At 46.0% G+C, this 16,803-nt stretch overlaps 1 protein-coding gene across 11 annotated transcripts in view; it reads left to right on the top strand.

Moving 5' to 3' along the window:
- MARCHF2 (membrane associated ring-CH-type finger 2) overlaps nucleotides 1–16,803 on the top strand; it is a 1,824,254-nt gene that overhangs the window by 1,569,380 nt on the left and 238,071 nt on the right. The gene's annotated exons all lie outside the window — the stretch shown is intronic.

Raw genomic sequence — 16,803 nt, 5'->3', positions numbered from 1 at the left:
CATTCTAAAAGGACACCGAAAGTTCCTCAGGTTCATGGTCCAAGGACGGCACTACCAGTTCAAGGCCCTCCCGTTCGGATTGAAGACGGCACCCAGGGTTTTCACCAAGTGCCTCACACCAGTGGCGGCGCGGCTGCGCCTGCAGGGGATCCACATCTACCCCTACCTGGACGATTGGCTCATCCGTGCAGGGACAAGGGAGCTTGCCGTAGAACACACAGCGAAGACCGTCCAGCTGCTCACGGACCTGGGGTTCTCCATCAACTTCCCGAAATCCCACCTGGTCCCCTCGCAAGTTGCACTGTTTCTGGGAGCCAAGCTCGACACAGTGGCGCATCTGGCCTCGCCGTCGGAGGAAAGGACAAAGGCCATCCTGGGCAAGGTGCAGCGTCTGCTGGCCACAGATGTGGCCAGGGTGAGGTCCATCAAGTCCCTCCTCGGGATGATGTCCTCTTGCATATACCTCATGCGCCTGTGCAGGCTTCGGATGCGCCCTCTACAGGAGTTCCTCGATACCTGCTGGATCCAAGCGACGGGCAGCTTTGAGGACAGGATCCCTCTCAACGAGACCTTCCGACGAGCGATCCGGTGGTGGGGCACCCACGCTCATCTGGTGGCAGGGACAGACTTTCAGACCCCGGCCCACCAGGTAACGGTGATGACGGATGCCTCCCTGGAGGGGTGGGGAGCGCACACCGGAGATCTTCATGCGAAAGGCCCCTGGCTCCCGGAGGAGAAGCCGCTCCACATAAACATCCTGGAGCTCCGTGCAGTGTTCTGGACCCTCAGGTCCTTTCTCCCGTCCCTCAAGGGCAAGGTGGTGAGGATCTTCACCGACAACACCACCACGATGTTCTACGTTCGGAAGCAGGGCGGAACCAGATCCCCTGCCCTATACAAGGAAGCCCAGGATCTGTGGCATTGGGTCGTTGCCCAAGGGATGTTTCTGGTGCCGTTTCATTTGGCAGGGATAAAAAAAAAACATTGCCGACTCACTCAGCAGAGAGCTGCGCTCGTGCCACGAGTGGGAACTACGCCAGGATCAAGTGGATCGACACTTTCAGCGATGGGGCAAACGTGACGGCGATGAACTCCAAATGAATGCCAGAGGTTCGCCAGCAGCTTTCCCCAGCCAAGGAGCATGGGCGATGCCTTCTCGTTCCCCTGGGACGGCCTGCTCCTATATGCGTTCCCTCCGTTGCCGTTGCTGCTCCGACTCATCAACCAGCTCAAGAGGTCCCGGTGCAAGATGATCCTCGTCGCACCGGCGTGGCCGAGGCAGATCTGGTTCCCGGACCTTCTGGACTTGTCAGCGTCCCCAGCGGTCAAGCTGTCGACGGACGCAGATCTTCTTTCCAGAGAAGGAGGCGCCACCCTTCATCACGACCCGGAGTCGCTGAACTTGCAGGCCTGGACTTTGGAGGGTACGATATCCCGGCTGACTGCAGAGAGGTTCTTGCAAAGGCCAGGGCGTCCTCAACTCTCAAGTGCTACGGACATAAGTGGAAGAGGTTCTCTGTCTGGTGCCATGCACAGAAGATCAACCCTCTACGGATTACGGCACCTCAAGTGCTACCATACCTACTGTCGCTGGCCAAGGCTGGACTAGCTCACGCCTCCATCAAGATACATCTGGCAGCGATCTCCCGATACACCTAAACTACAGGACGGCCGTCCTTGTGGTCTCATCGGCTGGTGAAGGAATTTATGAAAGGACTATTCCGATCGTTTCCGCCGGTGAAGGCTCCAGCCCCGGCGTGGGAGGTCAACGTGGTGCTGACCAGGCTCATTAGGCCACCATTCGAGCCTTTGCATTCGGCTCCTTTGAAGTTCCTGTCGTGGAAGACAGCATTCCTGGTGGCCATCACCTCTGCACGACACGTGGGAGAGATTCAGGCCCTATCCTGCAAGCCCGCATACTTGACTGTTCACGACACGAGGGTGGTGCTGAGGACGCGCCCCTCCTTCATGGCCAAGGTGCCGTCGGACTTCCATCTTAACGAGCCCTTGGTGTTACCAGTTTTCTTTCCGTCGCCTTTGTCGCCGGCCGAGAGGACTTTGCACTCGCTGGATGTAGCTAGAGCGCTTAAGTTCTACGTGGTCCGAACGAAGAGTTTTCGGAAGACATTACAGCTGTTTGTGAACTTTGGACCTGTGAACCAGGGGAAGGCTCTCTCGAAGGCTTCCAGTTCCAGATAGCTCTCCGGCTGCATCATGCACTGTCACCGGTTGGCAAACCGACCGTTGCCCAGCCGTCCGAGAGCCCATTCGACCAGAGCGATCGCTGCTACTACGGCGTTCTTGTCTGGTGTGTCCCTGCTGGACATCTGCAGGGGTGCTACGTGGAGGTCGATGCACGCCTTCACAAGATTCTACTGCGTCAACCGGGATTCCAGGGAGGAGTCAAGAGTCGGCCAAGCAGTGCTGCGCAACCTGTTCGCCTGAAGGTGGCCCTGGTGGGGAGGTAAGAGTTGCTTAATGTTGAGTTTATGTAATGCTTAATGTTGAGCCTTTTGCCACCTCCCCTGGTTGTGCATGTGTGTACTGCCATGTATTCTTATATTCATGAGCATGTGAATCCATGCCAGACCCCATGCCAGACCCCATGCTGGAGAAGGAACAAGTTACTTACCTGTAACACATGCGAACCCTCCCTCCTTCTCCACTGCGGCTCTTCACTTGGTCATACTGCCACTTTACGTGCTACCAAATCTGAGGATGGCTGCCGGGGGAGGGGCTTAGGGAGAGGACAGTCATTGGCTGTGGGCAGTATGACCCAGAGATCAGAGATTGTTTACTACTAAGAATGACAGATCAGAAACGAAACTGATACTGATTTTTTCTTTACCGAGGTTTCCCAGCCTGACGACGGGGAATATTCATGAGCATGTGAATCCATGCCAGACCCATGCTGGAGAACAACAGTTACAGGTAAGTAACTTGTTCCTTGTTCGACACTACTCCCTAGATTCTATCCATGGGCAGGATCTGGCCTTTGGCAAGGCGGTCCTTTACTCTGCAATTTGATTGGACATTCTAAATTTCTATATTCTAAATTCTTTTTCCCTCCTCCATATGTTGGTACTGCTTTGGGAGTCTGTCATAGATATGGAACACGTCGGAGGACCCAATCCCCTCGAAGAGCAAGTTACTCTCTTACCTGGTAACGTTCTTTCGATGGGATGGTCCGACGACGTATTCCATATCGCTCCCTCCCAGCCTGCACCGCTACAGAATTTCTTATGCGATTGCAGCTTACGTTTCCGCAAGGCTTTCTGTGGTCATACTGGCATTAGTTAGGTGCCACACGTTCTGGGGGAAAAACTACAACTGAGGCTACGGGCGTTGTGTGTCCTACTTATAACATCTGGTAACGGAGGCCCTCGAGGACAGCGTATCGACATCATCGACGCAGACGCCAAAAAATTTCCGAAGCAGCACAGCTGTGGTGATTACTGTCATAGATATAGAATACGTCGTCGGACCATCCCATTGAAAGAATGTTACCAGGTAAGAGAGTAACTTGTTCATATTAGCCTTTTGCTCAGCTATCAAGGCTTTACTGGCCTCTGTGATCCGCTCTTGCACTGCCACTTGTTTGTGGAGCTCATCATTCTTTTCACAGAGAGCCTCATTGTCTCTCTGGGCATCCTGCATGGTTTGAGAATGAGACAGTTTCTGTCGTAGGAGACTCACCTTCTGAGTTTGTGCATCTTTGGTTTGGGTGTTCTCTTCCAGAGCACCTTCTACCCGTCTGGCATGCTCCAGTACATTCCCATACTCGGTTTTGAGTTCATTTAGTGTCTGGAGGGCTAACTCACTTCCCTGTAACTCTATTTTTATTGTGCTTACTTCCTGGCCTAGGGCATCTCTCTCCTGACTTAGGGTGCCTCTCTGTTCAGCCAGGCCATCCCTTTGTTTCCTGATGGTATTGAATATCTGGCGCTCTTCATCAAATTCTGTTTGAGAGTGGAGGTCTCTCATAATTAATTTATTATTTTCCTCTTTCAATTTCTCTTTCTGATCTTGTAGGGTAACTATCTGCTCTGCACAGGCTCTATTATAATTTATTTGTTGATTTAACTTCAACCTTTTCCCTACACCCCTCTTTCAATGCCTCTAATCAGATCTCTTGATCAGCATTATTTTGCTGTTGGAGAGCCAAATCTTCTTTTAATTTTATGACATAATTTCCAGATGCTACCTCCAACTCTTGGCTCTTCTGTAATTTTTGTTCTGCTAAATCTAGATCAGTCTGGATTTTATTTAATAGTTCAACTTGATTCTGCGCAGGTGTCGTGTTTTCCTCATGCCTTTCCCGCATCACTCCCATTTGGAGATACATGTAGGCCGTGATTCTGGCAATTTTGATTTGCTCCTCTTTAATTTTTGGGGTCATGTATAATTTACTCAGAGCTTGGTGTAATAGGCCAACGTCCTGCCATGTATCCAGGTTCATGGCGGTGACATGTTGTGTTATTTCTTGTAGCCAGACTTTTTCATCCTGTTCTGGCCACTCACCTCTGACAAATAGTTTGTGCAGAAGGTGCTCCCTATCCATATTGATTTCTACTACAGTCATGTTGGACATGTTGTTTCTTTATTAATGTATTTATCTATGTAAGGGTAACCAATATTCTATTGCTTTTCTGTCTATTTTGGGGTTGATTTTAGTTTTAGTTTTCTAGACACAGGCCTGGTACTTAGAGTATTGGTTTGTGGGGGGAGCTTGTACAGTGTAAACCAGTATTCTACCCACAAAGTATCACTACCTTGCAGGTTAGTCTGCTGTGTTAGACTGTCACGGGTGGCAACCAAATTCAGTCCCGGACGAGCCCCCAAATTTGTGAAGGATTTCAATCAGGCGACACACACCTTGGTCTCGGCCGAGTATGCAGTGTACCACTGAAATGCTTATCTTTTTATATACATAGATTTAATATTAAGACTGTGCACCACTCATATCACACTCCTTTTTCAAATACCCCGGGTCACAATGGACCGTGAACCAGGCTGGTTGGTAAAATACAATATTTATTTATTTATTTTAAAATTAAAAAGAAATCATACACTTTTTAATATGGGGCAGCAATCACCAATGGGGTGATAATTACAATGAGAATGTGAGCAATGCACTAGGTTTAACCTGCTAGTGGAACATAGACATAGCACAGCGGAATAGGAGCACTTTTTGGTTCAGGAAAGATAGCACCCAAGTTAGAATTTCCCCCTGCAATGTTCCGGTAACCCGCAAATAATTAATTCTGACTGGATGAACAGAAGCAGCAGGTAATCGGGAATAAGAAACAGGAAACAGAATTGAAATCTGACCTTCCCTCCTCAATTAAGAGAGAAAAACAGATTTTAAAGCCCTTGCAATGTTATGAAATGACACTCGGAAATGGACAAATAAATAATGAACGGGTGTTAAAAACCTTGAAGAAAATATAATTCCTCACTGGAGCAACAATGCAAAGACACTAACATCACAAAGAATGGATTACCAAAAGCATACAGTTAGAAAATTAGTGGAAAGTTTAAAACAAATTGCAGCAAAATGACACGGAAACTGTGCAATTTTGCAATTCCCACCTGAAATTGCCCAAACAGTTTTTAATAAAAACGGGTGAAATACACTGATTTTGGTCAGTGTGTTGTTATGCTCAACTGCAACGGTTGCAGCCCTCCCTGAAGTTGAATCACCCCTTCATGCCTCTCCCTTAGTAGAAAAGCTGTGAGCGGTGGTACGTGGTGATACTGCTCCTGTGAATTATGGAAGATAAGCTCTCCGTCCTGCTGCTTCTGGCAGGGCCGCGTCAAATGGGATTGAGTTCCTTCACTGATCCCTGATAAGGATTAGTCCAGTCCAGCTGGGACTTGCTTCTCCTTATGATTGGTAAATCTTTCTTGAGCTCTTGTGATGCTGTTCGTTCTGTTTAATGTCTTTATGTGTTGCTCCTATTTATGCCTGCAATAATGTCTCTCTTCTGTCTTCTTCCATTAGATGGAAATGCGGCCTCAATGCAGCTGTGAGACGCGAGACGCGGCCGAATGGGAGATGGATGCTACCGCAATGTTCGACAGCAGGTAAGTGATGGTTTAAGAAAAAGCGCAAAGTATGGCGAAGCGCAACCTTAAACTGACTGTTTTGTTCGATGTCTAACCTTGTCTTCTGTTTTTCCTTGCATGAGCTGCTGTCGACGATGGAGCGTGTTGTGGTGCGGTGCCAAGATGAAGAAATCGGCGTTCCGGAAAGTGTAAAGATGAATACTTGGTTCACCGAAGAGATGTACCGGTAAGAACAGCTTTCCCCAGTTGGTAAGTATGCTGGCAGGAAGCAGGATGTCCAGGAAGCAGGATCTTCAGAGGTAAGTCTGACCTCAGGCGACGGTGAGCGTTATGCTGCTTGCAAGTGCAGAATAACGTGAAGCGTCTGTCTTGAGGATCGGGGCAGCTTATGTAGTTGAGATTGTGGGCACGCCCATAAGGGCCGGCTTACCAGCCACACCCTGCCACTCCTAGAGAGTGAGCACGTGCGAAGGCAATCCATTAGCAGCCACACCCAAGAATACACTTGGGGCTGCTTAATGGATGGAATGTTCAAGGTTAATGCATCCTGCTTAATGGATGGAATGTTCAGGGTTAATGCATCTGAAGTGCAATGTCCATAATAAAAGCTGTTTGGTGTTAAATTGATGTTCTTGTTTACTTTTGTTCATGAGCCTGGCGCCAAAGGCGCCAAGACAGTGTCCACCCAGGTCTCCTATGCATGCGATCCCCTGCATCCCTGTGCCCCTGACTTCATGACCATGACAGCACTCCCCCTGAAGGCCCCTCTCAAGGGTGGTTCTCCTCCCGGTCCTGGTTTGGTGGGATCATTGCAGTGGAACTGTCTGATTAAACGCAGAGCATGGACGTGTTCACTGGGTTCCCAAGTTCGGTCTTGAGGTCCGTAACCTTTCCATCAATTAGGTAATACAATTTTGATCGAACCACCTTGGAGTCCAGGATGGATTTGACTTCATATTCTGGTTCTCCATCTATTACTTCGGGCTCTAGCGGAGAAGTAAGCCGTGTATTGGATTTCATTGGTTTGAGGAGAGAGACATGAAATACAGGGTGAATTTTCATGTGAGATGGTAACTCCAATTTCATGGTGACAGGATTGATCATGGACTTTATAGTATAGGGGCCCAGGTATCTTGGGCGAAAAGCTCTTGGTGCCTTCAGGGGAATATGTTTGGATGCTAACCACACCTTTTCTCCAATCTGGTAGGCGGGAGCTTCCTTCCGATGTCGATCAGCAAACAGTTTTTGTCTTTGCTTAGCCTTGGTGAGATGCTCTGTCGCCTCCTTAAGAACCTGAGTGATGGTTTTATGCAAGTTTTTTTTAAGGCTGGCATTTCCAGGGTATCGGGAGGATCAAATACTGATGTCCTCGGATGTCTTCCGTGCCCAGTGTAGAATGGAGTTTGCCCTGTGCTTGTGTGAACTGAGTTGTTGTATGCATATTCAGCTATCCAGAGTTTATTTTTCCAAGAATCCTCGGACTGTTGCAACATACACCTGAGATATTGCTCTAAAGTTTGATTGATTTGTTCAGTTTGCCCATCAGTTTGAGGGGGGTGGCTTGTGGACAACCGGAGATTGATTTTGGCAATCGTACAACACTTTCTCCAAAAGGCAGAAACAAATGGAGTTCCGTGATCAGATACTAATATTGATGGACATCCATGCAACCGAACAATTTGCTCTAGGAACACAGAAGCGAGAGTTGATGCAGTTGGGAGTCCCTTCAGAGGGATAAAATGGGCTATTTTGGAGAATAAATCCACCACGACTAATATGGTGTTGTATCCATTGCAGGGTGGAAGATACGTGATGAAGTCCATCGACAGGGTATGCCAAGGTGCTGGCGGTACTGTTAGGGGAGGTAGTAAGCCAGCAGGGTTCTGTTTCTGAGACTTGTGGTGTGCACAGACACCACAGGTTTCAATAAATTGGGCAATGTTTTTTAACCAGGTTGGCCACCCGTAGTTTTGTTTTACCTTAGCCTGAGTTTTGACTATTCCTGGGTGCCCTTCCACTAATTAATCGTGGTAATTTGTGATGATTTGCTTTTGCAGTTCTTGGTCTTGGGCATATAATCGTCCTTGGCAATACGGTAGATTGTCTTCGATGGTGTACTGGTCACCTTTTAGCAGCCATTCCTGTTGTGTTGATTGATCCATCGGGGATTGCAAACTGGTTCTTTGGTCATCCACACACGTGGTGGCAGCTATTCTGGTTTGAATCCTTTCCTCAGGAATTATGGCCACGGGGTCGGATGCTGTAAAAGCCTCTTTTTCTTCACTCGAGAGTGATAGTGCGTCTGCTTTCCCATTGCGTACTCCAGGTCTATAAGTGATAATAAAATCGTATTCCGTGAAAAAGAGAGCCTGACGAAGTTGACCCGAGGATTGTGCATTTGCGATTTTCAAGTATTGCAAGTTACGGTTGTCCGTGATGACAGTGACTGTATGTCTCGCCCCAAGAAGGTAATGTCTCGAGGCCTTGAATGCTGCTTTAATCGCCAGTAATTCCTTATCTGTAATTGTGTAGTTTAACTCGGGGGCTGAACATTTGCGGGACCAGAATGTGAGGGGGTGTAGTTGTCCTGTTTAAGGGTCTCGTTGTGACAATACTGCTCCCATGGCTATTTTTGAAGCATCTGTCTCACCTATGTAAGGTAGGTCTGGTCGTGGGTGTCGAAGGACTGGTGCAGTAGTGAATGCTAGTTTCAACTTCTGGAAGGCTTCTTCAGCTTCTGTCGACCAATGGAACGTTTGATTTTTCTTAACAAGTAGGTAAATAGATGTACAATTTGTGAAAACCCAGCTATAAACCGACGGTAAAAGTTGGCGAATCCGAGCACGCTTTGCACTCCTTTTGTGTTAGTGAGGGCCATTGGAGGATTGCATCCACCTTTCGTGTATCCAAATGTACGCCTTGTGGTGTGAGCATGAAACCAAGAAACTCGACCTCGGTTACATGGAAAAAAAAATTCCAACTTCGCATACAATTGGTGTTGTCGAAGCTTCTCTAAGACTGCCCGGACATGGCCTACATGTTCTTCCATGGAATTTGAGTAGATAAGAATGTTGTCAATGTAAACAAGAGCGCAAACGTCCAGTAGTTCACGGAGTACATCATTCATAAAGAATTGGAACGCTGCAGGGGCATTGCATCGCCAGAAGGGCATGACCTGGTATTTAAAGAGGCCGTACTTCGTGCGGAAGGCTGTTTTCCACTAGTCTCCCTCTTTTACTCTTACTAGGTGGTATGCTCCTCTTAAATCCAGTTTTATGTAGATTTGAGCATGTTTCACTTGGTCCAGGAGCTCTGGTATAAGTGGTAAAGGATATCGATGTTTTACTGTGATCTGATTGATGGCTCTATAGTCGATGCAAGTTCTTAAGTCCCCCTCCTTTTTTTAGGCACGAAGAATAAGGGCGAGGAGGCAGGTGACTTGGACGGGCGATTGAAACCGTTCGCCAGGTACTGATCAGGGTAAGTTCTAAGATGCTGATTTTCCTGTTCTGTCAGAGCGTAAATTCGGCTGCAAGGGATCTGGGTTCCGGGTATAAGATCTATTTGACAATCGTAGGTTCTGTGCGGGAGCAGAACTTTGGCTTGCTCTTTTTTGAAGGCATCCTGGTAATCTTGGTATTCAAGCAATAAGGAGCTGATGAGGCCCAACACGATTCCTTTCTTCAGTTTCAGATTGGTGTCATCTTTTTTGTAACATGTGTCGGCTCAATCTTGACGAAATGTCAGAACTCGTTTTCGCCAGTCGATCCTATGATTGTGGGTCTCGAGCCAGGGCATTCCCAATATCATCTGGAACTGAGGAGCACTGATGAGATCGAAAGTAATGTCCTCTTGATGCCCGTCCTGACACAGAAGCTTGACTTTCTCTGTGTATTTTGTCACCGGGCCGGATGATAGCTGAGAACCATCCACAGCAGTGACGTTTTCCGATTTCTGCTTCTGTCGGAGAGGAAGGCCTATTTGGAGAACCAAATCTTGGTCAATATAGTTACCCACAGCTCCACAATCAATATATGGCTCCAAGGCATGTATTTTTGATGGTTGCTTGTGGTTCACCAAAAGCACTTGAAGGACTAGATTTGAGGTCTGTACGGATTCCTTTTTCATGCTCCACAAGCGGACCCCTACACTTGCCGGGCATTGGCGTTTCCTGAGTTCTGTTCTTCTTCTTCATCAGTTTTGTCTGTTGCCCCAACCGTTTTCTTGGGTGGTTTTAAGGGGCAGTCACGGAGGAAGTGACCTGCTTTTCCACAATATAAGCGAAGCTGTTGTTGTCTTCTTTTTTTCCCTTTCTGCTTTGGTAAGGGGACTTCGTAATCCACCAATTTGCATTGGCTCAGACTGTTCATGTGGTTTAGTCTGATTCTCACGAGGTCGTATGTAAACTGACTGTCCCTCTGATCTAGCTCGATCCATTTTCCGATTCTGCAACCTATGACCGAGTTGTACCGTCATGTCTATGTAGTCAGCACACCTCTCAGGGCGGTTCACCACTTACGCCAACACATCCTTAAGTTCTCCACCTAACCCTCGGTAAAAGAGTGTAGTCCTCTTCTCTTCTGGCCAGTTGGTCTGGGCTATGAGGCGATTGAAGGTTGCAATATAGGTTAATAGATCTTGACTCCCTTGTCCGAGTGACAACAACTCGTTGTCCAGAGCTTGTCCTTGAGTATGACGGGCAAACAATTTCTCCATCTCATGTTGGAAATTCTCAAAGTTCCGGAGTAAAGGGTTATCTTGATTTACCAAAGGTATAGACCAGTCCGCCGCACTACCTCCTTAATACGAGAGTACAAACGCCACTTTGGCTTGATCATTAGGAAAGGCTCCTGGTCTGCACAAGAAATTATGGCGACATTGGTTCATAAAAACAGAGAACTTGTTTGGGTCGCTGATGAAGCGTTCGGGAGGGGCTAGAGGCACTGCTCCTGGAAGAACCACCTGAACCGGTGTTGATTGTTGTGGTGTGGAAGAATGAGAAGAATGGGTCACTCCAGGCAGTGAAACCTGTCCTGCTTGTGCTTGTAGCATTTGTCTTGCCAATTCGTAATTTCTTTCTCGAGTTACAATAAGATCCCTCCGTAGTGCATTGGTTTCCTGTCTTGAAGCATTTACTTCAGCCCGTAATTCCCCTGGTAAGAGGGCTAACTGATCTGTTTCTGAAGTTTCCATAACGCCCAGGCAGAGAGTATTAGAGGCTTCGCATTCTGTTGCGCTCCCCTGGTCTCTGCCGAGGCTTTGGGGCATGGTTACAGCCCTCCCTGAACTTGAATCACCCCCTTCAGGCCTCTCCCTCAGTAGAAAAGCTGTGAACCGTGGTACGTGGTGATACTGCTCCTGTGAATTGTGGAAAATATGCTCTCCATCCTGTTACCTCTGCTACTTCTGGCAGGGGCGTGTCGAATGGGATCTAGTTCCTTCACTGATCCCTGATAAGGATTAGTCCAGTCCAGCTGCAACTATGCTTCTCCTTATGATTGGTAAGTCTTTCTTGAGCTCTTGTGATGCTGTTCGTTCTGTTTAATGTCTTTATATGTTGCTCCTATTTCTGCCCGCAATAATGTCTCTCTTCTGTTTTCTTCCCTTAGATGGAAATGCAGCCTAAATGCAGCTGTGAGACGCGAGACGCGGCCGGATGGAAGATGGATGCTACCGCAATGTTCGACAGCAGGTAAGTGATGGTTTAAGGAAAAGCGCGAAGTATAGCGAAGGGCAACCTTAAACGGACTGTTTTTTCAATGTCTAACCTTGTCTTCTGTTTTTCCTTGCAGGTGCTGCTGTCAACGATGGAGCGTGTCGTGGTGCGGTGCCAAGATGAAGATATCGGCACTCCGGAAAGTGTAAAGATGAATACTTGGTTCGCCGAAGAGATGTACAGGTAAGAAAAGCTTCCCCCAGTTGGTAAGTATGCTGGCAGGAAGCAGGATGTCCAGGAAGCAGGATCTTCAAAGGTAAGTCTGACCTCAGGCGACGGTGAGCGTTACGCTGCTTGCAAGTGCAGAATAACGCAAAGCATCGGTCTTGAGGATTGGGGTAGCTTTTATAGCTGAGATTATAGGTACGCCCATTAGGGCTGGCTTACCAGCCACACCCTGCCAGTCCTAGAGAGTGAGTACGTGCGAAGGCAATCCATTAGCAGCCACAACCAAGAATACACTTGGGGCTGCTTAATGGATGGAATGTTCAAGGTTAATGCATCCTGCTTAATGGATGGAATCTTCAAGGTTAATGCATCTGAAGTGCTATGTCCATAATAAAAGCTTTTTGGTGTTAAATGGATGTTCTTGTTTACTTTTTTTCATGAGCCTGGCGGCAAAGGCGCCAGGACAGTGTCCATCCAGGTCTCCTGTACATGCGACCGCCGCATGCCTGTGCCCCTGACTTCATGACCATGACAGGTGTAGAGGTATATCCCAGGGATATTCTAGAAGTGAAAATAGGTCTCTAGCTATGAAACTGGGTTAGTTATGCAAGATATAAAAAGGTGCGCTTTGAGTAAAATGGAGCTGTGAAATAGGAAAGGTAATCAATTGTGACAAGAACAGTTTTACTTTACATTAGAGTATTCAGGCTAGGCCACCAAAGATGGACACAGTAAGAGCCAGGGTTGATTTGCGATTTCCACCCCGTCATCCCCGCGCCCAACACTGGTGGAAACCAGTCTGATCACTCGAAATAGGACTAATGGCTTAGGATTACACAAGTCAAAATTGAAAAGAGATATGGTGCTAGCACTAGAAATCAAGAGCAGGGTTGCAAGAATGAGTGTGACAGTTTCAACAAGTTATCAGGATAAGGATAGGATGACTTGGGAGTGGGATAAGGACAAAGACAAGATATGCTATTGGTTTCTATGGGGTGGCGATTATACTCACAATCCACTTTTTAGTTTTGGGATTTTTGGACCGTCAACGGTTCTGGTCACTCCACGGCAGCATGCCCGGCAAACAGCTCTGGCCACCGGATGGCACTTCTGGACTGGCAATTCTGGTCACTGGATACTAAAGATCAGCTGAATGGCAGGATGGCATGCAGTTAATGGTATCAGGATGCTTCCCGAAAAAACACCACAGCTTACCCCTTTGGTTATTTGGGAATTATAGTGGGTTTTAGGAATTGAGGCCTTGCTGGAGCAGGATCAGCAATGCTTGGCTTTTGGAGTGGGCCCTGGAGTAGGGTCAGTAATGATTTGGCCATAGAGTTGTGATATGGAATCTGGATGGATGGAACAGGAACGCAGTGCAGGAACGTCAGGAAGAGTGTGTGTCTGGAGTCTTGTCAGGGACTTTTATTTATAATGCATAGTGCATAGTGACATCATAGACTATATTGCTGGGCTGGTTTAGCTAAGCCTGCCTCTAAACAACTGGATTAGACAATCAATGTTTGTTGCCTCCCCTGGGATGTGAGTCTCAGTTCAGGAGGTTGCATTTTATGATGTAAAAAGACTTCCCACAGACCTTTTTGCCAAAAATCTGTCATACCAAAATGTACACATTTGTACAGTTGTGGCACCTTAATAAATGACATAATTAGGTTACATCTTTTATGTAGAGCACAGCCGTCCAATCCTGAAATCTGTGAGACATTGTTTTGTCCTTTTATACTTTTTTGGTCATTTTCAGTGTGAAATATTCGGCCTAAAATTCTATAATTCTATAATTTTTCACATTAATTTTTCACATTTGCAACATGTATGCTTTTCTTGTAATCCTCGATACTTTGTAACTTCTGTTCCCCATGCGGCAATGAAGTCTATGACATCTTGAATGAAAGCCCATAAAATCACTTTTAAACTGCAAACCTTTTACATTTTTCCAAGGTCCTGCTGCAGAGATAAAAAGTCTTTACATTTCTATTAATACATTGTCTTTGGGAGCAAATGGCAGTCGTTAGTCTTGCACTGGACCATTTTTTTTCTTTTTTTCCAGCTGCCACCAACTGTCATTTCCTTCAGAGCAAGGTGGGGGTTTCAGCTTGATTGAAGGTTTATTGCCCCTTATCCACTTCACACTTTGATGTCCCAGAATTTCTATTGAAAGAGGTCCCTCTCCCAGACTGAAGTCTTATTCGTATGTGAAGTTTCTTTGTCCTGGTTAGTCACAGTTTTCCAACCTAGCAATTATCACTTTCGTGTCCTGGAAGTTTATGCTGTGGCTCCCTTCCTAGGGGGAAGCTTTAACTCTGCTAACCGGAATAACCCGTTTTTTGACAGCTTGCAAATTCAGCCAAGGCGGTTTAAAACCTTTATTTTCTGATATTTGATCCTGAATTAAAACAAACCTGTGGAATAAAATAGCCTATGTATGTATTTTCACCATCCACAAACCCCTTCACATTGCTAGATAATGGCAGGCTGTCCTTCAACAGTTTACTTTTCAAACGGCCATTTCTCTCCTTTAGTTTTGCAAAAGCCCTTTTTTACACATGTGTTGAAAACTGCTTGCTTTTCCTTTCAAATTCGATTTTGCCATCTGACTTCCCAATATTGCTTCGCAGCCATAGTTATTTTCTTCTAGGCAGTAGCTTATTTGAAGCACAGATGCATTGAAACTGACATGGCTCAGATAGCTGGAGTCTCTTTTGAACTACTGAGCTTTGATACATTTATAAAGAAATGAACGTGTTTTCCCGTGCGAGTAAAAGTGAAGTTCCTTGTTGATTTCTCTCAGAGTTGGTTTGACAGGGCCTGTCGTTCAGAAATCATTCCTGGTTTTGCTGAGGCACAATGAGATACTGGGCATAGCAGGGCCTTATTAATCACAGTGATTTAAGGAAGAACAGATGGAACCAGCATCAGCAGCTTTATTTTAAATGTGAAAAGTTTCCTTTATAATCGAGATCTTGGGCTTTCAGCAAAGCAGTGCTGGCTTTTCACTCCATTTCTTTTGTACAGGTAAGAACACACTGGCACGCTCCTTTAGTGTGTCCCCTTGTTCCATCCTGCCCCAATGTGCTTGGCAAGAAGGTGCAGCCATCATTTTGTTGCTGCAAAAACGCAGTTTTGAGGCCATAGCGCTCACAGGAGCCAGCACAGCCATTTTGCAGTTTCTGCGTATATGCAGCTTGGTGATGTGTGGAAATACTGTTGAGTGGGTCAATATATCCCACACAATTGTAGCCATTTGTTCTGTCAACAGTCATAAAGGCAGTGGGCCAGTTTTATCTCACTATCCCCGCACCCTAGATAAGCAGCGCCCCACCAGATACTAGGCCGAGTTACAGTAGACGGGATAGTTAGTGAATGTTGATGGGCAAGAACAGCGAGATTGACTCTATGTAATTGTGCAAGTAAGAATGAAAACCTGAATTCTTATGTGTGACATACACCAAATCTATGTCTATTTCAAGAGGGTTTTCAACCATAGTTAACATATCTGATTTAGAAGCCCACATACAGCATCATACCAACGTCCTCCCTTTGATCTCCTTGATTTATTACAAAAGAAGAGTTGTCTTAATCATTTGAACATAAAGAGGCATAAAATACCTTTTTGACTGGGTTGATTTTGTGTAGACTTTCAAAATGGGACAGCTCTCTCTACCCTGCGGACACATCCTAACTTTATTAATAGAATCCTGCATAATACTTTGAATGTAGTTGTTGGTGGAGGGGCATGGCTCCATTCATGCACATCATAGTAATAAAATCCTTGTTAGATGAAGTTGATCATGGCCAATCCCCATTCTAGTGATATCACCAAAACCATGGGACCTTAACCAAGATCTGACATGCAGCAAAATGTAGTCTGTACGCTGTATCTCGAACAAGTGCAAAATGTTTATTGCCTAAAACAATTCATTGCAAGGCTAAAGCCAAAACACATTAAAAGCCCTTCTCCAACAATATGGCTTTTATTATTCTACTGCAGTGCTTTCTCATAAAATGTAGCCGGGATTTCCCCATGCCTCCTCCTCATCATGAGTAATGTTATTATAAAGTACTGGATGAATTTGAGTTCATACTCTCCCCAATATTACAACACAAATCCCCATTTCTTTTTCCTTGAACTAGTTAACTTAAGATGGAGACAACACCCTGGATGAAGGCTATTAAATCATGATCTGGCCTCTCATAAACATTTAATGTTGATAGATATATACCCTAGCCCCTGTTATAAATATAATTTCCATAATATCTGGGATTTGTACAAATCTGATAGCTGGTGTTGGAAACAAATACATGGCCAACCATATTGTGAGTACCCCATTAGGTTGCAATGGGTCCATTCTTTGTTGGAATATTATAACCCACCACCCACATCTCCCAGAAGCAGTACATTTTAAACTCTTCATTTTGAGAAGCAGCGTTTGCATATATTCTTTTATAATCTGATGCAGGTGTAGTCTCTGCAGATTGCTATGGATGTTTTTCGTCCAGTGACACCCTTTTTCCTCACGATGGGCCTTTGCATTAATGTTCTTTTACCATGAAAAATATCTGGTTGTGTCCTGTGCCTTTTTAATCATTATTTTAGTTTTTGGTTCTGTTGTGGTTCTTTGTTACTGCTTTAAAAATCTAACGCCACATGGCGCGGCCGCCAACTAGAAAACACGTTCTTTTCCTGGTGTCTATGAAAGCCATCCTTTGTCTAGGGAAAAATGCCCCATTTAAAGTGTGTGCCAAACAAATAACAAATTATGGGAAACTGAATGGACTGTTGCTTGGTGATCTCCTTGAAAATGTTTGTATAGATAAGAATTTGCGTGTGC

This window comes from Ambystoma mexicanum, chromosome 1p (genome assembly GCF_040938575.1).
Source record: "Ambystoma mexicanum isolate Mex_15411 chromosome 1p, UKY_AmexF1_1, whole genome shotgun sequence".
Taxonomy (NCBI): domain Eukaryota; kingdom Metazoa; phylum Chordata; class Amphibia; order Caudata; family Ambystomatidae; genus Ambystoma; species Ambystoma mexicanum.
The sequence above is the reverse complement of the archived record's forward strand: the minus strand, read 5'-3'. Positions and strand labels throughout refer to the sequence as shown.